Source organism: Petaurus breviceps, unplaced genomic scaffold (genome assembly GCF_028583685.1).
Source record: "Petaurus breviceps papuanus isolate PSGF00001 unplaced genomic scaffold, PetGlider_PUasm1.0 185, whole genome shotgun sequence".
Lineage (NCBI taxonomy): Eukaryota > Metazoa > Chordata > Mammalia > Diprotodontia > Petauridae > Petaurus > Petaurus breviceps.
Window position 1 is genome coordinate 22,039,756 of NW_027185797.1, and position 23,413 is coordinate 22,063,168.

The following is a 23,413-nucleotide window of genomic DNA, read 5'->3' on the forward strand; positions in this document are numbered from 1 at the left end:
AGGCACTGGTATTTGAATACCAGAACCTACATAGTGCCTTACACATAGTAGGTACTCAACAAAAATATTATTGAATTGAATTTTCCCCCTTTTATAAACAAGAAAATTGAGACCCAGAGAGGGAGGAGGGGGAATGAAGAAGTATCAGATCATAGAGTATTCGAGAAAGAAGAAACCTTACAACAGCAGTTCTTACACTTTTCTGTATTCTGGAAAACTTTGGTGTTTTTGCAAAGCCTTTTAGACTCCTCAGATAAATATTTTTAAATTCATTAGATAAAATGGGATTCCAATGATTAAATTGCAGTGATAAAATTGAAACAGTGATCAAAATGCTAAAAATGTAACCACAGTTCAGACGCCCAAGCTAAGCACTCTTGCCTTGGACATTATCATGTTCAACACTTTTATATGACAGATGAATGTCAGGAAGGAGATGCAATTTATCCAGTCTCAAAGAGGCAGAAGCCAGGTCTCTGAACTCCTTCCTCAATGCCCTTTTGCCCCTTCCTGCTGTTCTCAGCTATAACGTCGAGATCATTTGTATTAATGGAGCAGGAGATAAAATCGAATGATCAAAAAGACCCCTTGGATGTGGCAACTTCAGCCATCTTTCCCTGAAACATTTTACAAGTGATGATAAAAAAAGGAGGAGTTGAACCACCTGGAGCTTCTTGGATTCATAGCTTTGGAGCTGGAAGGGATCTTCAAAGTCATGTCATCCGACTCAACTGATAGTTGAGGAAACAAGACCAGAGGCATGACATGATATATCCAATACAGGTAGAAAGTGGCAATCAGGATTCAAATCCAGAGCCTCTGATGAATCCAGAATACTTTACACTGTTCCACACTTTCTCCTTTTAAGACTAAAGACTCACATTTCTGTTGGGGCTGAAAGTTTACAAATTCACAGAAACACAGAGAAATAGCCACAGGAGTGTTCAATTATCTCCATTTTACAGACATGGAAGGTGAGGTTCTGAGAATTATTCACCATAGTCACACAGCGAGGAAGCACCAGAGACAGTGCTTGAACCCAGCTCTTGTGACTCCAAGCCTAAAATTCTTCTGGGGAGCATAAAGGAACAATACATAAAACTATCAGGTTTTCAAATTTCTAATATCATCACCTAACAATGTCCATGATATAATTTAGTCTCTGATGCTCTCTGACTTCCTGCAAAGCCTGAGCTCCTTGGAAAAGGTCAAACCTCTGTCTCCTCATCAAACCTTACTGTGGCAGCTAAGTGGCACAATGAATAGAGCACCAGCCCTGGAGTCAGGAGGACCTGAGTACAGATCCAACCTCAGACATTTAACACACACACACACACACACACACATCCGTGTGACCTTGGGCAAGTCACTTAACCTCAACTGCTCTGCCCTTCCCCTTCCAAAAAGAAAAAAAAAGTTACCTAAAAAAAATTACGGAGAGCATTGTTTTTCACTAGGTAATGTAGCAAAACAAGACTAGAATTTCCCAAACCAGGGTAATTCATCTCTTTGTGGACTAGATGGACTTCAGGTTACTTCTTTGCTTTTTCTATCCAAATACCAAAAAGAAAAAGAGAGATTTAGATCGGGGTGGGGGGGGAGTCATTTATCTCTTTGTAAACTAAATTACCTTATCACTCATCCTTTAAGATGGGGGCCTCCTGGGGAGAATATAGATTCAGAAATGCTTAGTATCATTTGCATTTTAAAAATAATCAATGTAAGTAGTAGAGAGTCTATCAAATGAGAAATCTTTTTTTTATCTTGTACAGAAATGTTTACATCAAATATTTCTGGATAAGAATATGATATCAAAAATATCTAGAGAATTAATACAAATATGAATGAATGAAAATAAATAAATGAAGAAGCATTTATTAAGTGATTATTGTTGCCAAATACTCTACTGAGTGCTAGGGATATGAATGCAAAGATGAGACAATTCAGGCTCTCAAGGAGATTAACGTCAAATAGGGGAGGATAACACATTTAGGGGAGATCAATAGGGAAAAGGGGAGGGGATACCAGAGGAAGCTAACATGGAGATGTTGGAAAATTATATCATTGCCCAGTAACTGGGCAAGAGAAGATGACAGGTCTCCTATCAGAGCCCAGGGTCTCCACAACAGGAGTCCAAGTTTCAGTGAGAAAAGGCCAGAGTTTGGTGGCCAGGATTTGGAAAGGGTCAAAATATAACTAAGCCATTCCCTAATGAGTAAATGGTCAAAAGATACAAAGAGTTTTTTTTTAAATGAGTTATCAACAAAGATTTAAGGGGAAAATGTTCCCAAGGCTAGCACAAATCAAAACAATGATTTTACTACACTCATCAAATTGGCAAAGATGAAAGAGAAAAATTGTCAATGTCGGAGCGACTGGGAGAAAACAGGCAAACATGCCCTGCTGGCAAAGCTGTAAATCAGTCTAAAGTTCATTCTGGGAAAGAATTTCAAATTATGTGAGAAGTCCCTAAATTGTTTGTACTCTTTGACCCAGTCATCTCCCCCCATCTCTAACTTGTCCAGTGACACTGCCTGACCACCACTTCCCTAGCTTGATTATGCACTGTATTCTATCCCATGAAGGCTTTGGGTGTACAATGAAACATTACTATAATCAGGAATTTCTTCCCAGACATATTTTAGTTTTAATTCCTGCGGGGTTTCTTCAGCTCTTTATTCTTTCCAAACATACCACTTTTGCAATTCAATGCAAATATTAAACAAAGACACACAACTTACTACAATAATCTGAAGCTAAATACACAATACAAAATATTTTTCCTTGTGCCAAGCAGTTCCTTCTTGGCCCCTGACATCAAATGCCTTTACAATCTTAAGAAGCTGAGTTACACAACCAGTCTGTCTTTTGGTATAAAGTTAGTCAATGTTGCTATGCTCTTCTTTGGGACATCTGCATCCCCGGCCATCATCAGTAATCCTGACTTTTGTCCTGCCACTGGATTTCAATGACTCTGGAAGAGATAATGAAGTTGATGGTGACTTTGTACAACTCTACCTCACTTCAAGTCAAGACATCACCCCACGATGTCATTGGTCCTCTTCAAAAATGAAGTACTGAAAAGAGCAACATTTTCCCCAGGAAATCCCATCTTTCCATTTTTTTTTTCGTAAGTCCTGTGATACAATTTATCCCTGACCCATTCATTACCAGAGCTCTGAGTTTTTATTCACTGGTTTCAGCCTTGAAAACTTTCACATGATAATTCTGTGGCTCCATTTTTTCCCCACCCAAGATTCTATATTGAAACCTCAGAATCTGACTCTTGTTCCGTCAGAACCTTAAAAAAAATTTTGCTACAAAACTATTAAAATGGTGAAGATTTAATTAAAAGGCATGAAGAGAGAAAGAGACCCACATCCTAATCTGTTTACCAAGAGGATAGGTAGGCTTCATCATCCAAGGAACCCTTTTCCTTTGTTGCATTCTGGGAAAATCTGGTCACCATAATACTTATGGCACTAACTAGTCAAGATTTTCCTCTGTACTTTGCTTTTGTGGGTCCCAGGCTTGGTCCAATGCCAGCTGTCCTCTCCTTTCTTCCTGGAATGTGAGCTTCCTTCACTCATAATTCTGTTATCTTTATCATGTCTCCCAGAGGCTGCCACCAATGCTTGTTCACTGTCCTCTTTCAACACAGCTCTGCTAATTCCTCAGACCCAGATCCAAGGTTTTCTTTATTTGTAATTCAGTGTACCATCATGGACCTACCATGCCACTCATGAGCCTTTTTCCATTACTCCTCCAAAGTTTTTCTTTTTAAGACTGGGTGTCCCAAGCTCTCTCAGACTGGAAGGGCAAGGGTTACTCATGCCCTAATCCATTACTGATTAGCTCAGGTGAAAAATGGAAAGGCAGGACAAAGTTTACATGCTAATTTAGGCATCATGACAACCCCCACCTCCCACACTTGATGTAGACACATGATCAACTTCGTTCACTTGAAAGCTCAAAACTCTTGAGCTCAAGAGATCTGCCAGCCTCAGATTCCCAGGCAGTAGGAATTATAGGTATGTACCAACACCTTGTTATTGCTGATACTTGGGTCTTGGTCCCTTTGATTGTGTACCCAGTGGGCACTTGGGAAATGTGATCTGATGATTGAATGAATGAAAACTTAAAATGATCAGGTTTGTTCATTACTTTTCTCTTCCCATTCTGGTGTTTTGTTTTTTTTCATGTAGCAACCATTCCAAATGACTGGGAGGTCCCACGGAAAGAAGTTCATATTCTCAGGACCTCAAAAGAATTGATTAATTGGACCAATAGTAAACAAATAAAAATGTATAAGGACCATTTAAGTTATTTTTCAGTTGTGTCTCATTCTTTGTGACAGCATTTAACAATTTTTGGCAGAGATACTGGTGTGGCTGGTCGTTCCTTCTCTAATTCATTGTATAGATGAGACAAACAGGATAAAGTGACTTACCTAGGGTTACACAGCTAGTAAGTGCCTAAGGACAAATTGGAACTCAAGAAGATGAATTTTCCTGACTCCAAGCCCAGTGCTCTAAACACCACACCACCTAACCTCCCCAATGTGAAAAGTAGTCACCCCTTTGTATGGCTTTAGAGATGATCCCATTGGATATACCCACTTCTAATATGAACTTGCATGAGAAAAGGCAAGGTGAGAAGGACAAAGCCTGTAGGGGGGCCGAAAGTGAAGTAAGTAGAAGAGACAAACGAACTGGTAGCCAGGGGGATTCCGCCACCCCTTCTACCATCTCCTCCTGACAGTTTCCAAACATCAAGGCCTTCCCCTACTCACCTGCAGTTTCCATGTAGAGAATCTTCTTATCAGCCCCCTAGCTCCTCTGTTCCAATGCCAAAATGGCTGGTGCCATGTATTTTTATATATAGACAAAGAGTGCAATTTAGAGGAACTTGACTCATAACCAACAGCTTGAGAGTTGGTTTGCTTTGGTAAATGATTGTTGAGAGTGTTTTCCACTGTTTTCATGATATTTACCTGCTTTGAAGTTTTCTTTAAACTGTCCTTTCTTGGGGCAGCTAGGTGGTACAGTGAATAGAGCACTGGCCCTGGAGTCAGGAGGACCTAAGTTCAAATCCAGCATCAGACACTTGACACACTTACTAGCCATGTGACTTTGGGCAGGTCACAACCCCAATTGCCCTCCAAAAAGAAAAAAAAGAAACGAGTAAACTGTCCTTTCTGCACTGCTGTGATATAGTATCAGGCTGTATGGGGTGTTCAAGAGTATATGGGTGCTCAGGATGACTAACGCCTCTGGTGGGAGGGCTTGCTGAGCCCTTTTCAGGGATGCTTATCCCCCTTTGGTGGATCTCTCACCTGTGGCTCCAAAAAGGTGTAGCATGTGCAGTGGCCTCACTCAAGTAAATCATCTTAGCAGACAGACTAAACCAAGTTGAGAATAACCAACAGGTCTCAAACCCATTGGATGTTTACCCCAAACATGTGAAGACTTGCCCCAGCAGAATGGGTGGATGGGAACAATTAGTCCCACTGGTCATGAAGTTGACTGAAGCAGGCTCTGGTCAAACATCAAAGACACCAAGGTCACCCCCTGCATCCTGGGACATCTCCACTCTGCTTGAGTTATGTCTTGACACTGAACTCCAATGACACAGGAAGAGAGGGTGAGGCTTACAGCTTTGTATAACTCTGCCTCACTTAAATTTAATTCATGCACAAGTCAAGACTTCACCCCATGAACTGATTGGTCCTCTTCAAAATGATGGACACACAACAACAGTGTAGGATCATATGATTGCCAGTTGGTTATGGAAAGAGATTCAGAGAGGATAGGAATGGGAGTGTAGAGCAAGAATTGGCGTAACTACAAGTCCAAACTGAGGACAGTCACCCAGAAAGAGGTAATTTATGTTGCCTTCTCTTTCAGCCTTCTGGAAAAATCCATGAGGGAGTGAGGGGTTTGCCTTTTAGGGAAGAAGTAGACAGAGAAGGAGCTGTTCTGCAGGAAGGGTGGTCCTAACTAGCCACAAGCAGGACAAAAGCAAATATTACGAACCAATTGAGAGTTTTGCAGTCGAATGCTTGTTCCAAAGTCAAAATTAAGGAGAGGCTGCTGAATTCAGGGTATGTTAGATTAGTGATCTCAGCTCTTTTGGTGAGGAAGAGCCTGGAAGATGTGTCTATCCTCATTTTTATATTCTTATAAGCTAAGGCATCTGGGGATTGAATCACTTTCCCAAGGTAGTTAGGGATCCAGGAATACATCCAAGTTCACTATAAATATTTATGCGTTCGTTTTTTCCTTCACTAAAGAAAGAGTACTGGCGAGTGATTTCAAAAAGCATTTAATTTGGAGTCATAAGACTTGGGTTTGGATCCAACCTATGATACTTCCTACCTGTGTGATCTTGGGCAAATCACTTCACCTAAATGAGCCTGTTTCCTCATCTGAAAGGTGATGGGGTTTGATTGGGCAGCATGGCACAGTTTAAAGAAAGCATTGATAGGTGTCAGAAGAGCTCGGTTCTGCTTTTGTGACCCTGGACAAGCCAAAGTTTCCACAGTTAGTGAATTTACAAAATGAGAAGGAAGATCTGGGGTCCTTCCCAGCTCTATGTCTCTGATGCTATCACTGAGATTTGGGTACTGGCTCTGCTATTTACTATCTCTCTGTGACCTTGGACAAGTCACATTCCTTGTGGGGTTTTCATTGCCCTCTCTGTAAATGATGGAGAATAGACTATGATTAGCTCTGGGTTCAACATTTTAGGAAGGTGGTTGATAAGCCAGAAAGTATTGGGTGGGGTGAGGAGGAAACGGTTTTGAATTCATGTCATTTAAGAACTTTCAGCTGGATATGTTTAGCCAGAAGAGACAGCTGATCTGGGGACATGATTGATTTGTCTTCAAGTGTGTCTTCAAGGGCTATCCCTTGGAGCAGAGGTCAGCTTCATTGTGCTTGGCCCCAGAAGGCAGAACACAGAGCATCAGATGGAAGTTAGAAGGAGGAAAATTCGAGCTTGAAATAAGTAAATAACAAATGGGGGTCTAACATTGGGAAGGGCAGCAAACTCTTTATCCACAGAGCTCTTCAAGTAAAGGCTGAAGGGATATTTGTCTGAAATGTTGGAGAGGAGAAAAAGCCCTCCTTTTCCAGGGCTGAGTTGACTAGTTGTGTGCCTTTCTTGACTCTAAAATTCTTTAACTCTATGACCTTTCATAGTGAATGCAAGTGTTTGAAGACCTATAAACCTGAAGCAATTGTTACAGTAAAGCCAGATGAGAGGGTGATTCTATGACCACTAAGATCCTTTCTTTCCATTCCTAATTCCATGACCTTTCCTGGTGCCATCTGCTAAGCATACACATTTCTGGCCCGGGCTCTCACAACTCATGCAGCATATGTGAGCAATGAGAGTGGGCAGCCACTGGCCCTCCCACCAAACAGTCAAGGATGGTTTTTCTTCATGGAGCTGGCATGTTTCCCAGTGGTTTGTTCTGCAAGTGGCCCACCATGCTTCCCTGTATGGTCTATTCTGGGGAGCACATGAGCTCTGAATGGGCCAGGGCACACCCTGAGCACAGATGCATCCCATACTGGGGGCGGGGCGAGGGGGAGGCTCATCTTCATTTGAAAAACTGAGTTTGAGCTCACCCTTCCAAAGCTGAGAATGGACAGGAGCAGGCAAGGCATGGACGGGCCATAGAGGCAAAGGGTCTGGTGATGAGCTGGCCTCTTTTACCACTTTGTTGCAATAACAGAAAACTCACGATTGCTGACATTTTGAACAAGATGAAAGAATGAGAGTTGTGAGCATTCAGAAAAGCACAACTGGGAAGTGGGACAGTTTTGTCTAGAGTGCTGTCCACTTACTACTCTTTCCTTCATTCCTCGGTGGGCACTGCCCCTTTCACAACCCCCTTGACTTCAGACTTCTTTCTCCATCATGCTCCAGGATCCTTCTTTCCCTGGAAGATCCCCCCCCCGCCACACACACACACCCTGAATTGGTCAATTTCTCCTAGAATCCCTTTTTTTAAAAAAAAACAGCCATGTCATTCTACTCATACTTCTCTGGACTCTGATGCTGACTCAGGACTTCAGCTTTCCCCAGACAGGCTCCTCTGAGTTCAGCTCTCCCATGGGAACGTGATCTCCTTGAGGGTCGGGACTGTCCTGCTTTCTATTTCTTTTAGGATTCCCATGACTTAGAACTGTTTTTTCACATAGTAAACATTAATAAATACTTATTGACTTTTTTATTGTTCAATGGCTTAATTTAAAATCCTAGCTCTGCTTCTTAGTTCCTGTATGCCTGTAGGCAAGTCACTTAATCTCTCTCAGGCTCATTTGCTTCATTCCTCCCACCCTCCCCATGTATGAGGAAAAGATGGGTTGGATAAATGGGCTTTAAAGACCTTTAAGCTCTGGATTTCTGATCCTATGATCTATCTGCTCTACCTATCCCCTTTCTTCATTTCATTGCTTACTTATTCACACAAAAAGCAGTTATTAAGCCCCTACCACCCTACACTCTGGGCACATGAAGCAAATAAAAGGCCCTGCCTTCAAGGAGTTTCCCATCTAAAGAAGAAATAAAACCTGTACACAGATAAGAAAGTGCCAGATAATTGGGAGAGCAAGTCCAGGAAGAGTAAAGGGATCCAGAAAAACTTCCCAAATAGGTGGCATCTGAAGTGGGCTTTGAAGAAAACCAAAAATCCTAAGATTCCATCCTGGATCTCTGCCTTGTAATGGTTCGGGGTTTAAGTAGCACAATGAAACTATGAGCTGTGCCGTGCAGGGTCGCCCAAGATGGACAGGTCACAGTGGAGTTCAGACAAAAGGTAATCTGCTGGAGAAGGAAATGGCAAACTTTTCCAACATCTTTGTCAAGAAAACCCTATGGATGGTATTAAGAAACATGAGCTTGGAAAGACTTCAGGAGAGGGTAGAGAACAGGAGACCCAGGGGTGCTATGGTTCACAGAGTCACCAAGAGCTGAGTACAACTGAAGGGTGGACCCAACAACAACAACAAGGATCCTAAGAAGTAAAGACAAGAACAGAACTCACTCCAGGCTCCCGGGAAAGACAGCTCGAAAGCATCGAGGTGAGAGATGGGAAGTTGGGCTGAAGTGACAGCAAATATAGCAGCTTCTCTGGAGTGTGAAATGTGAAAAGGAGCAGCAGTCAGCTGGTGCCCATCGATGAAGGCCCTGAGGGGAGCCTGGTATTCTCATCTCTGAAGGTGCTTATTAAGTACTGGCTATGTTTGCTTCGTTACAGTAAGGAGTCAAGGGATACACCAACATGTGCCAGGATGGTGACTTTGTTTTCCCAACCAAAATGTCACACAACTGGCATTTATCAAGCACCTGCTACATTCCAGGCACTTTGCTAAATGCTGGAGATGCAAAGAAAGATAACAAAAGATTTTCCCTTTAGTAATAATACATTTTTCTTCTTGAAATTGTGACTGTTCCAGAAAATTATGAATATATGTATGTTGAGACGTTACAAATGCAACTGTTGGTGAGAGAGACAGACAGAAGGAGAGAGAAAAGAGCAAGGGAGGGAGGGAGAGAGGAGGAAGGAAGGGAGGGAGGAAGGAAGGAAGGAAGGAAGGAAGGAAGGAAGGAAGGAAGGAAGGAAGGAAGGAAGGAAGGAAGGAAGGAAGGAGGGAGGGAGGGAGGGAGGGAAGGAAGAAGGGAAGAAAGGAAAGGAGAGAAAAAATTAGAGTGTATCTGACTCTGGGAATAGGAAATACCTGCTTTCTCTGGCCCTTCCTTCTATCCATCAATTAACATGCATTTTCCTAGAGCACTTTCTATTTGTCCAGCACTCAGTTAAGCCCTGAGGTTACAAAGAAAAGGGAAGCTAAATGGAAAAGTAAATAGAGCCCCAAGTCTGGAGTCAGGAAGACATGAGTCCAAATCCAGCCTCAGATACTTATTAGATGTGTGACCCTGGGCAAGCATTTAGCACTGTCTCAATTTCCTCATCTGGAAAATGAGATGGAAAAGGAAATGGCAAACCACCATTCCACTACCTTCGCCAAGAAAACCCAAGTCATGAAGAGTCAGACATGACTGAAATGACTGAACAACAGAATACAAAGAAAACACACAAAATAGTCCCTGCTCTCAAGATGCTTACATTCTAAAGGGAAAGACAACTTACAGGTGAATAGACACATTCAAAATAACTACAATGGATGTAGTTTTCTGAAAGGTGTACTGGTCCTACAGCAAACTCCAGAGAGGTTCTGGGTGGTCTTGGAAACTGTTTGGGGTCAGGGTGGTCTTTGGTATTTTTGGCTATGAAGTGAAGGGGTTCTCCAGACTTTTCAATAAGCTGTGATTTCCTCTGTGTGGGAATTCCATGAATAACTTAGTCAATAAGTCTGGGAGAGTTGCCTAAAGTTCAGTGAGACAGTCAGTTAATAAACATACACCACCTACTGTGGGCTGGACGTGGTGCTAGTATGCTGGTGATAAAAGAAGAAGTAGGGAAGAGAAGTCAGCCCCTGCCCTCGAGGAGCTCCCAGTCTAATGGAAGAGACAATATGCAAACAGCTATGAACAAACAAGCTTTCTGCGAGTAAACTGGAGATAATCATCCAAGAGAAAGCACTAGATTTAAGGGGGTGGGGGGAGATGGAGAAAGGCGTCTTACTTAAAAGTGGGGTTTTAGCTTGGATGTGAAAGAAGCCGGGAGAGAGAGATGAGATAGGAGCTCACTCCAGGCCTGGGGGACTTGCACAGGATTATGTGTTGCTGTTGCTGTTGGTGGTGGTAGTCTTGGGTGCAGTGGGAGACCTTGGTAAGGTCTTTATGCAGCTAGTAAATGTCCCAAGGAGCGCTAGGTGGTGCCACAGAGCACAGAAAAACAGGCCTGGAGTCAAGAAGGCTCATCTTCCTGAGTTCAAATCTAGCCTCACTTACTAGCTGTGTAACCCTGGGCAAGTCACTTTACCCTGTTTGCCTCAGTTTTCTGTAAAATGAGCTGGAGAAGGAAATGGTAAACCATTCCAGTATCTCTGCCAAGAAAACCCCAAATGGGCTCACAGAGTCAGACATGTCTGAACAACAAGAAGCATGTAGGGCATAGCCTTTCAATTTAAGAAAAGGTTGACATGTCCCTATAGTCACAATGTATAGAAATAGTTTCCATAATTTAAGGTATCACCCATTGTACAAATTACACATGCCTCGTGCTTTTTTCTCTTATCAATAGGGAGGATTCCTATTAGAGGGAGTTAGAGTTAGAGGGACTTCTGGTCTACTTTATTGATTACTTTGTCCTTCTTGGCCCCAGAAGGCAAACTTGGGCTTAACATCAGGAAAGACTTCCTAACAATTTAAACTGTCCCAGTGTGAAACAACCCACCTCCAATGTCAGGGGCCCGCTCCCAAGCAAATGTATATCCACTTTATAGAGAGGATTCTTGACCCGGAGACAGGATCGAGGTCTGAACTCAGGTCCACAAAGCTCAGCTCAGATGCCTCATCCCATGGGAAGCCTTCCCTTATCACCCCACCCTCCAAATTACCCTTGAATTAATTGAATGAATTGAATTGTATGTATTTTGTTCTTCGGGGATTCTTAACCTTATTTTTTTTTTATTTCCTAGGCCCCTTTGACAATCTGGCTAACCTATGTGGAGCCCTTCTCAGAATCTTGTTTTTAAATGCATAAAATAAATACAGAGGATTGATTACAAAGGAAAACAAGAACAATGAAATACAGAGAGCAAAAGATTTTTTAAATGCATCCCTAGTGACTAGTCAGTTTGTGCTTCAAAAATGCTTGTTGGATGAATAATTGGATTTGATCGATCCATTAATAAACATTGATTAAGCTCCTACTATGTACCGGGCACCATGCTCAGCACTAGGGGCTACAAAGAAAGGCAAAAGACAGCCCCTGCCCTCAAGAAATGTATATCTAATGAGGGAGGGGAACATCCAAATACACACACACACACACACACACACACACAAGTAAGCGATACACAAGATAAATAGAGAATGGTGAACAGAGGGAGGGCACAAGAATTCAGAAGGGTTGGGAAAGGCTTCCTGCAGAAGGCAGGGTTTTAGTTGGGACCTGAAGCCAGCGAGGTCAGTAGTAGGAGTGGAGGAGGGAGAGTGTTCCAAGCAGAGGGGACAGCCAGAGAAAATGACCAGAGCTGAGAAACTGCCAGAAGGCCAGTGTCACTGCATGGAAGAGAAAGGGTCAGCGTGCGAGGTATAAAAAGCCTGGAAAGGTAGGAGGGAGCTGGGTTATGAGCTCTGAGGGTCCATCCAACCCCGAGATCCTGGGATGCCCTAATGTTCTCTTGTCGAAAGGAAAGTATCAGACAAACTAGTTAACAATAATCCCGAGGAATTACAGATTTCATCCATCACCCCCTTGGGAGCTATTTACACTTTGAAGAGACAAGTAGAAGAAAGGAACGTGTCTAAACTAAAGCAACGGGAACTTAGAGCAGACTTTTCGATCAGCAGCCATCACCCTATTTCAGTAGGAGAGGGAGGGGAGAAAACCAGGAGGGAGAGAGAGAGAAGGGGTGCGGAGGAGGAAGGTGCAAGGCAGAGGCATCATTCAGTACACAGTGTGCTGGGCTCGGTGCCTAAGGATGTGGGCTAGAATCCTGTGGAACGCTCTCTGTGTGACTGAGCAAGTCCCTGGATTCTGCGGGCCTCAGTTTCCTCTTCTGAAGAATAATGGGGTTGGACTGCCATGGCCTCTGGGGTCTCTTTCAATTCTGAATCTATGATCTGGTGCAAGACCGCCCCCCTTGAAGGGAAGTGCTTGCTGCTTTGCCTGTCAATTGGAGGTGTGAGTTTTGGATTTCGACGCTGGCTCAACCCAGGCCTCCCCAGCGCTGCTCAGTTCTCACACGAGGAATTCCTAGTGTTGCTTTTTAATAGGCACGCAGAACAGCAGCTGTTCAATTATTGAGTAAAAGGGCTTTGGAAAGGGAGGGACTTTGGGAAACTGCTTTCCACTCCAGCTCAAATGAAATCGTTTTCTTTTTGACAGAACAAGTGCTTTATAAAGAGTGTCAACTTTCCTGCACCACAAGGGGTGACATCTCTGGCCCTGCCCCCATGTGGCCCTAAGAAGTTCATTAGTAACTTGCTCACAGCTGAGTTCTTTCCTATTTCCCAGCACTGAATACATCTGGGAAGGCCTGCCTCCCCCCCTGCCCACTACTGACACACACATGCATTCATTCAGTCAACAAAGATGCAGTCAGTGCCTACCATGTGCAAGGAGGAAGGATGCTCATAAGGGCAATGCTGGTTCATTGAGATCAGAGTAATCCTCTCTGCAATACTCTCTAGGGCAGCTAGGGGCGCCATAGTGCACAGAGCAATGGACCCGGAGTCAGAAGACTCGTCTTCATGAGTTCAAATCCAGTCTCAGACACTTACGACCTGTGTGACCCTGGTCAACTCACTTAACTTTGCGTCCCTCGGTTTCCTCATCTGTAAAATGAGCTAGAGAAGGAAATGTCAAACCATGCTAGTATCTTTGCCAAGAAAACCCCAAATGGGGTCATAGAGAGTCAGACACGACTAAACAACAAACCTCTCTGAGCCTGCAGGTGTACTGACCCCATTCATCTACCATTCTCTTCTCTAATGTCGAATCCTCTTCAGCAACAACCACATTATGGGACAGCAAGGGAGGATGAACCCAAGTCTTCAGATTCTCAGCTCAATATTTTTTTCAGGTCTTAGCTCTGAGACTATCTATGAGCCCTTGGACAAGGCAATTTCTCTCTATTTCTTCATTTGTTAAAGGAGGCATCTTGGCTTAGTGAATGCAGAATGAGACTTGGAGTCCTGTTTCAGATATTCACTTACTTTGGGTTCCTGGGCAAGTCATCCAACATCCCTCAGTCTCCTTTTTGTTAATCTGTAAAATAGGGATAATAATAGCACTGATCTCATCACAGTGGTTGTGAAGGACAAATGAGATGCATATGCCAAAGTGCCTGGCCATGTATAGAGTCTGCTGCTCATTGCTGTGATGAGAAAGTTGGACTAATTGATACCCAAGGCTCCTTCCAGTTCTATCCCAATGATCCCAGTGGAAAGGGGGTATAACATAATGAAGCAAATGGAACTAACAAGATGTCTTTTACTCTGATGTCTTTCATTGAATTATAAATCCAATAAAATATACAGTATGGACAAATCCTAGGTCCCTCTGTGGAGAGGTGTAAATTAGATTTGAATAGTAAAATGAGAGGAGCTTCTCCAGGACTCCACAAAGGGGAGAAAAAAGAGACTTCTAATCACCAGGAGGCTACCTGGGCTGTGGAAGCTTCTACTTTCCCTGGATTCAGTATGTGAAAGGACTTGTATGAGAGTATGTCCCAGATTTTGGGGGGGGAGAGGGAAGGCAGAATACTTTTTTTGCACCAACTGTTCAAGCTCTGTCTGCCTGACTGGGGAGTACAATGGGTGAGGACTTTCTAGCAACAGTAGTAGAAGGAAAGAAAGAAAGAAAAAGCCTTCAGGGTCACCCCTAGCACACTGAGGAAGGAGGAGCAGTAACCCCCTCCTGCCATCCCAGTATGAGTAAGATGGAGGAAAGTAGATGAAGAAGGCAAACTACACTATCAAGATATTTCCCCTCCTCCATTCAGAATCAGAAATCTATCCTCCCAGCTGCTATCCAAGCTCTTTTTGTATCTGATAAATTGCTAGACTAAAACTGATGGAGAGAAATTACAATGAGTCCATTCTTTTTGAAAACCTCAGCCTCGAGGGAGGACAAACAGAATGTCTGATCCATTGCAGCCTCTCTGTTTCTCCTTGACCCCAACAGGAGATGGATGGGGTTTTGTGGCTTACAAAGGGCTCTCAAGTACATGATCTCATCAGAGCCTCACAGCACACCAATGAACCAGACCCAGAGAGGTCAAGAGCCTTGTCCAAATCCACAAAGCTGGGTAGGGCCAGAGCAGGACTAGAAAGACCCAGGTTTTCTGAGCCCAAGGCTCTCTCACCTGCTTAATAACAAGCCATCAGGACCAGGTCATCCAAATCTTTAGACTGCACATTTCAATTAACTGAGTACACTATAAAAGCCAGCTGTTATTATTCATGGATGGATTTGAAGTTAGAAGACTGCTTCAAATCTGGGTCCTATCTGTGTGGCACCAGACAAGGTATTCCTTGCCCCCTTCCCAGGCCCCCTTTCCTTGTTGGGACGGGGTGGGACAATAGTCGCTAAGGTTCCTTTTAGTTCTAAATCTTCTAATCCCATGATGACGCTAAGTACGTAATACTCTTGGGTTCACATGGTGCATGGCACCTAGCAGGCTTGGAACAGATCATTATCTGCATACCTATACCCACTATTAACCTCTCCCCTCCTTGGTATCTTCATTCCTCTGGGTTTGTGCTTTCTACAAAGGGCTTAGACTGTGCAGAGAAAGGGAAACAGACAGAATGGGGGTGGATTTTGGAAGCAAAAGAGGGATAAAAATGAAAAAAAAAGGTGGTGAGTGAACAATAACAAAGATACAGGCTGGACTCAAAGGAGGAGAAGAGGGGATATGGGCAAGAAGGTCTGGGAGCTATGACAGAGCTGGCCCTTCATGCATCCATCCATTCATGCAATATCCATCTCACCATGCTTGTTTTTCATTGTTTTCAAAGGTCAGCCCCTTGGAGAGAAGTTGGATTATTCATTTCTCTCTAGCTATGGGACCTTCCAATTCCCAGGAAACAGGGGGAGGCTCTTGGATTGATTCAATACTTTTGCAGAGCTCTGTCTGGTTCCTCTCACCAGCAGCATTTGGTCCAGGCTACATGTGGTTAAGCCATTGGTTACATTAGTCCTACTCGATCAGATAACTCCACACTCTTTTCTATGACAACAACATGAATCATGGTTATTTGATCTCTCCGAAGCCTGGGCTGGGAAGCCAGAGAAAATCTTTTCAGACCACACCTCAGGGAGTAGCAGAAGAAGCCACTCCCCGGTATTAAATTCCTCAAAGAGTGAGCTCACTCATGATCTCCCCTCTGTCCTGGGGCCCTTGCTAACTGTGCTCTCCCAAACAGGTCAAAACTCACCCCCAACAGAAGTCTGTGGTTTCAAAAAAGGTTGGCCATCCACAGAAAATGGTGCAAACCTATCATTCATTTTCAAATGCATCCAAGAAGAACAGATTGAATTCTAAGCCAAAAAGTACTACATGTAAAAGATCATTCCCTTCTTGGGGATTCGCAGTGGGTCTGACAGTGAATATATCGGTATACTACCATACTATTAGTGGTCAGGGCACCCTTCCTGGAGTCAAGGGACCTGGGTTCAAATCCCTAATTTTCTACATTGTATTGTGTTTGTATTTATTTTGTTAATCAGTTCTCAATTATAGTTTAATCTTCCACAAGCAGGAGTTTTGCAGGCTACTCGGGGGCCACTCCATCCATAAATTTGAAGAAAGTTAAGGTAGGAGAAGGCAGCTAGGTGGTGTAAGTCAATAAAGCACTGGACCTGGAGTTAGGAAAACCTGAATTCAAATTTTCCCTCAGATACATACTAGCCATGTGACCCTGAGCAAATCACTTTCACCCTGTTTCTCAGTTTCTTCATCTGTAAAATAAGCCAGAGAAGGAAATGGCAAACCACTTTAGTGTCTTTGCCAAGAAAACCCCCAAAGGGGTCAACAAGAGTGAGACCTGACTGAACAACAAGTGATCTCCCTTCCTCACTGTTTTTATCCCTAGATTAAAGAATTTCTAGCTGGGGCTTACTTGGGAGACAGAACTTTCAACACTTAATCAAAAACTCCTGCTACCCTATGCTTTACTCAGCACTTCTTCCCTCTAACTGTGACCAAGGCCCAGCTACAATGAGCTGGGGAAGACGGGAAGTGGCTGGTCTTCCTCCATAAACTACCAGCAGAGGAATCACCAAAAACTGGTTTTCCACCAAATAATGCCTGGATGTTTAATAAGCTAATTAACATAATTAAGATAACAGGGGGATGTTTCTGGGATAGTGTCTTCCATAGAAAGCTGAGGAATGGGGCGGCCAGGTGGCTCAGCGAGTAAGAGCACCGGCTCCAGTGTCGGGATGACCTGGATCAAATCCGGCCTCAGATACTCAGCACCACACCCAGACATAACTGGCCGCGTAACCTTGAGCAAGTTACTTAACCGGATTGCTAAAAAAAAAAAAAGCTGAGGAATGGTAGAAAAGAGAATGGTGTTAATGGAACTTTGAATAAACAGTCCCTCCTGGACTCTTCCCACTTTCATCCTATTTGTCATTGGGAGGGAAAAGTAAATAGGAAAGCCCATGAAATCTCCCAATTGTTGTTTAGTTCCATAATTATAGGGATCTAGAAACTCCTATTTCTTTTCTCAGTGACTTACCAATGCAGACCCCATCAGCAGCCAAAGAAAAGCAATTTCAGCTTTCCCTGTGGGACATAATTGGGTGCCAGGGAGTAGGAAGATATGAATATTTTTTTCTCGTTTCCCATTTCTAAATGCCAGTGAGCTGAGCATCCAATTCAAGACTGAGGCATTGTTTTCAGGTGCTGGAGCCCTGTAAGGGCACTTTCTCATAAAGATGAGGGGCTGGTTTAAATTAAACTCTGGAGAAGCATGGAAATGTGGAAGAGGTTTGGTTTTCAATATTGTATGTGTCTTATTCATCATTTGGTGCTATTTCAACGTCTTATGAGGAGCGTGCGTGTGTTGATTCTGTCTGTCACCAGTCACTCAGACACCATTAAGAAAAGTTTTTACCTCCTCCCCTCAATCTTGGTCAGATTCTCTTTGGCAAAGAGAGCTTCAACAAAGTTTTATACAGGAATAAATAGAGGTACAATTCGCTCAGCAAATATAATGAAGAAAAATGGCCTTGATTTCAGTCTTCAAATTTTCCAAATGACTATATAAGAAAAATGACACATGATTTGCAGAAAAAGGATTTGCAGCAAGATTGGACTAGAACTTATATTGAACCTGGAATTGGGAAGACCTGAGTTCAAATCCTTTCTCAGTCACTTAGAGACTGTGACTCTAACAAGTCATTTACTTGTGAGCCTCAGTTTCCTCAGCTGTAAAATAGAGATGATAATAACACCTCCCAGGGTTGTTGTGAGGATCAAATTCGATAATCTTTGCAAAGTTCTTCATACAGTGCTTGCACATAGTAGGCATTTAATAAATGCTTGTATTTCAAAGGTTGTCCCCTCACATGTAGCACAGAGGTGTCATTGTGTGGCTTGAAAGGAGGCATTAGAGACATCTCTAACCTCTTCTCCCCCTGCCCCCATCTCCAAGGAAGGTTTTTCTCCTGCCAGGAGGTAAAACAGGAGGTTGAGGCCAACAGTTTGGCCACTCTGCTTTCCTCACAGAAAGGGGTACCATGCTAGAATTATATCTTCTGTTCTCTTAAATATTACTCTAAGGGATATGTTTTTTCAGGTTCAATCTAGCTTCTGATCACTGATTCATTGGTGAGCGAAGCAGGTCCCCCAGCTTTATATCCAAGACTTGACTCCTTTCTCACAAAGTATCCATTTTACAATGAAGACACATAGCAGCTAGCCAAGAAACCCATTTACCCAGATCGATAGCAAAAAACTGAAATCAGAGAAAGCAGACATAAGCTAATATATACCAGATGATGCAGAGTGAAGGAGCTCTCCTGCTGGGAGTGAGGTAACTTAGCTCAACCAAGAGAAAATCCTAGATCTCACCCAAGGGGAAACTCCCCAACATCTCTAGAGTGGCAAGTTGGATATAGAAACACCATGAGGCTACCAGATCCTCTCATGTCAGCTTCTTCCCAAGTCTTCAGTAACCCAAAGTGGAATTGGCTCCTTCATCTTCTCTCTTGAATGTAGAACCCAGAAATGACCAAAACCCAAAGATCCCCAAGGATGAAGAGGTTGCAAAACTCTCTTCTTTTTTCTTCTCTTGCCAGTTCTAACCCAACCTCATACAAGAACAGGGCACTGCCCTGATCAGACACTTAACACAAAAAAACTAGCCGTGTAACCTTGGGCAAGTTACTTAACCCCAATTGCCCTCCAAAAGGAAAAAAGAAAAAGAACAGGGCACTGATCTCCACCAATGAAGAGAGAGTCCCATCCTGGGAGGCTTTGGGTCTGGGCTTATACTTGTCCCTGCCTTCTTTCAGACTTCAATCTGGCACAGTAAACAAACTAACTAACTAAGGATTTGGAGTCACCTGGGCTTGAATCTGGGCTCTGCCACTTACGATCATGGTGACCCGGCACCTGTAACATGAGGTGGTTGGGTGGCTTCTAGTTTTAAATCTTCAACTTGCTATGATCCACCCTGACCTGGGGAAGGGGATTTCTCAGCCTTTCTTGAATATTTCCCATTAGCCCAGAAGGTACCATCAGCTCAGTTGTTCTTTTACAACAAATGATAGCCATTCGAAACAACAGCTCCCATGCCTTTAGTGACTCAAGCTTCACAAAGCATTCTTCTCTCTACACCCTTGTGAAGCAGGTATTGTAAGGCAGCTGATGTCCATCACAGGAAAGAGCCCTCCATAGTCTGTGGCCACTGGCAAGCCCCTTGACCTCATCAGTGAAATGAGACTAATAGTACTTGTAATGCCCCCCTTGAAAAGCTGCTGTGAGGGTCCAAAAAGTTCATTCCAACCTTATGGCACTATAAAAGTGTCAACTATCCTTATTAGAATTGTAAACAGGGTTATGCCCATCTTACAGATGAGTGGGGAAGTGATCTGTCCAAGGTTTCACAGCTAGTAAGTACACAAGCCTGACCTTGAATCTCGTTCATCTGACCCCAAGACTAGGGCTCTTTCCATCACAACACACTACTCTCCATCTCAGCTCCAGGCATTTTCCCAGCTGTCCCCTATGCCTGGAATGTTCCTCCTCCTCCTGCTGGCTTCCCTGACTTCCTTAGAGTCCCCACTAAAATCTCACCCTTCACGGGAGACCGTTGCCATCCCCTCTCAATCCAATGCCTTCCTTTTCTCAGTTATTTCCTATTTCTCTTATATAGAACTTTTTTGTGCCTAGTTGTTTGTTTGTTGGCTTCCCCATTAGATTGTAAGCTCTTGGAGAGCAGACACTGCCTTTTGCCTCTTTTTGTAGCCCCAGTGCTTAGCACAGTGCCTGGCACATAGTAGGTCCTTCATAAATGATTTTTGACTTCCTGATTTTTCAAAGCAATGCTTTAGGGACCTTTCGGTCTTTCCCTGTCTAGTCTCCTCTCTTACCCCAAGTATTAATGTTATTTCAGAAAAAGGATTAAGCTGTGCTAATTAGGCTGTTGTTCAGTCGTTTCAGTCCTGTCTGACTCTTCATGACCCCATTGGGGGTTTTCTTGGCAAAGATGCTAGGGTGGTTTGCCATTTCCTTCTTGGGCTCATTTTACAGATGAGGAAACTGAGACAAATGGGGTTAAGAGACTTGCCCAAGGTCATACACTAGTAAGTGCCTGAGGCCAAATTTGAACTCAGGTCTTCCTGACTCCAGGTCCAGAGATTTATTCACTGTGCAACCTGTGCTAAGTAGAGCCAAAAGAACCCAGTGTATGTGAGCTTGATTCAAAAGTGCATTGATAAGAGTGACTGAGTTAGAGTGTTGCAGATGTTACTGGGGGTATTGCAAGTGATAAAATACATAACTATATAAAGAAAATATATGATTGGAATCTTGTAACAATAAATTCTTTTGGTCCATGTGCAGCATGGAGAAGTGCCTGATCTGAAATCTGGTCCACCCATGACCAGGGAAAAGTAGGATTTCCACCTTTGCTTTAGGGAACAAGAGGAAAGGCGTGCCTATAGCATAACTGGTATAGTAGTGCATGAGGAACAAGTCAGAACCCTAGCTAAGCAATCTCTTTCACACTCCTGTCTCCAAGAGAGTGATGGGGATGCGATTGTTTTTGTCTGCTACACATCTGAGATCTCATATCTGGGGTACGACAGGTTCAGAGTAAAAGACACTTTAACTGATTGGTCCCAAGAGGAGGCTAATGCTTAGCTGACCCTTGACAGCTTAGTTCTCTCTCACCAAACTCTAGTTACACAAAACCCCATCAAGAATATCTAGTAAGCCTCTTTATCAAAGCAAGCAAGAAATAGAAGTTGAAGGTTATGAAGATCAGAAGAGACCAAAGAATACACAAGAGTAAATGTGCTCTCCAGCTGGAAGTAAGATAAGATCCTGGTTCCCGAAGAGAAAATGATCTTGGGGAAGGCTTCTTAGCACTCTCTGTGATTGTCAGCTTTGGAAGTCAGGGATATGGTAAAGGCTGACTTCTTCAGGTGGATGTGCCCCCAGGGAAATCTCTAGTCTAGCATTCAAAATTAGGAGCTTGCCTCTTTATCACTTCTCTCAATATTTCAACAATATGAAGTCATAATGTGGAACATGCTTTATGTTATCGCACATGTATGACCTATCTCAGATTGTTCAGCACTCTAGGAAGGGGGAAGTGGAAAGGGAGTAAGGAAGGAAGGGAGAAACATTTGGGACACAAAATCTTATTTTAAAAATGAATGTTGAGGGCTGGCTAGGGGGCACAGTGAATAGATCACCAGCCTGGAGTCAGGAGGACCTGAGTTCAAATCCAGCCTCAGACACTTGATCACACTTACTAGCTATGTGACCTTGGGCAAGTCACTTAACCCCAATTGCCCTGCCTTCCCCCTCCAAAAAGCAAAAATAAAAAGAATGTTGAAAATTGTACTTATATGTAATTGGAAAAATAAAATACCATTAAAAATATGAAGTCATGTCTCTCTTGCATATGCCACACATGGACTCAAAGGTTTCTCAGCCAATCAGAAGTCATCAACACACAAAATGTCATGTGACTGTCCTCCAGAGAAACACCTCAGGCTTAGGTGGAAGTGTATGTATGCAGGAGTATGTAAATATGCCCTGCCTAAAATGGACTTTGGGGGTTGAAGGAAGCTGGAGAAACCAAGTAGAGGTATGGGCATACTAGGCATGTTGGTCAACTAGTATAAAGGCACAAAGAGGAAAGGTGGAGGGTTGTGTGTGGAGAAGAGCAAGTAGGTCAGTGTATTTGAATCTTAGGGTTTTGTTTTTCCCTGGGGGCAAGGGATGGCAGAGGCAGACAGACAGAGACAGAGATGGAGAGAGAGACAGAGATGGAGAGAGAGACAGAGATGGAGAGAGATACAGAGACAGAGAGAGAGACAGAGACAGAAAGATTGAGACAGACACAGAGACAGAGAGAGATGAGGAGAGACAGAGAGAGACTTTAAATGTAGAAAGGTTAGCAAAGGACTTTATATTTGACTCTGGAGGTCACAGAGTTAAATTTAGCTAATATGAACCCCAGAGGAAGAGAGCTTGCTGAGTGTTGTTGCTAGAGGGAGAATCTGGAAGGAGTGGTGGGAACAAGGAGTATCCCACCTTTCCACTGAAAATTAGGGCTATGACAGAAAAGATATTTAGTTCTGGAAAGGATATCAAGGGAAACCATGTCATAAAGAGGGAACTGGGTCTCACTGAGGGCCAGAATGTAAACATGAGAAAGAAGATGTTTGAGGCAAACATTTTACGGATGAAGAAACTGAGACCCAGGAAATTAAAGGGACTTGAATAGTAAGTAGATCTGGGACTTGAACCAGGATCTCTGACTGCAAAGTGTTCTTCCCACTGTCCTGATCTTTTGTTGTTCAGTCATTTCTCAGTCACGTCTGACTCTCTGTGATCCCATTTGGAGTTTTTTTTTGGCAAAGTTACTGAAGTGGTTTTGCCATAACCTTCTCCAGTGGATTAATGCAGAAGTTAAGTGACTTGCCCAGAGTCACACAGCTAGTAAATGTCTGAGGTCAGATTTGAACTTAAGTCTGATTCCTGGTCCAGCACTTTATCCACTGAGCCATCTAGTTGCTTCTGTCCTAACCTGCCCATGACAAATAGCTCCATTTTCATAAATATTGAAGCACCTACCATGTGCCTGCCTCTGTGCTGGGCAATGGAGGCAAGAAAATGTGATGACGTGATCCATAATCTCAAAGCTTTTGTGTCTAAGACCTAGTGAGATCATTGAGGGCTCCAAGTCTACACCGCCGCAATTACAGTGACTTCTAGCTGGATGTCACGAGTAATTCCTTTTGGCTTCCTAGCACTCCAACAGAACTGTAGGAAGAGTAAGGCAACACACACATTCAAGCTATGTGCCCTGGAAGAGTCAGCTAAGGATTCTACTGAATGCCATGTCACACAAACCAGCCTTTATTGTGATTTTGGTTGGACTTGCCACATTGCTGTTGTTGTTGCTGTGTTTGTCCTGTTCTCAAAGAGGACCATGGCATAGATGATGCTATGACATTGAAGTGAATTGGATTTCAGTGAGGCAGGACTGTGCAAAGCCAGCAGCCTCACTATAT

At 43.3% G+C, this 23,413-nt stretch overlaps 1 long non-coding RNA gene across 3 annotated transcripts in view; it reads right to left on the minus strand.

Moving 5' to 3' along the window:
• Positions 1-15,892, minus strand: part of LOC138161712 (uncharacterized) — a 30,413-nt gene extending 14,521 nt beyond the window's left edge. The window contains exons 1-3 of one of the 3 annotated variants that reach the window (XR_011168447.1): positions 15,640-15,892; positions 13,861-13,912; positions 1,880-2,974 (exon numbers count right to left, since the gene is read on the minus strand). This is a non-coding gene — a long non-coding RNA (uncharacterized lncRNA). Of the gene's footprint in view, positions 1-1,879; positions 2,975-13,860; positions 13,913-15,639 lie in introns of those variants that run through there. The other 2 variants (XR_011168445.1, XR_011168446.1) reach the window with 2 other exon arrangements.
• Between the last annotated feature and the right edge of the window lie 7,521 nt (positions 15,893-23,413).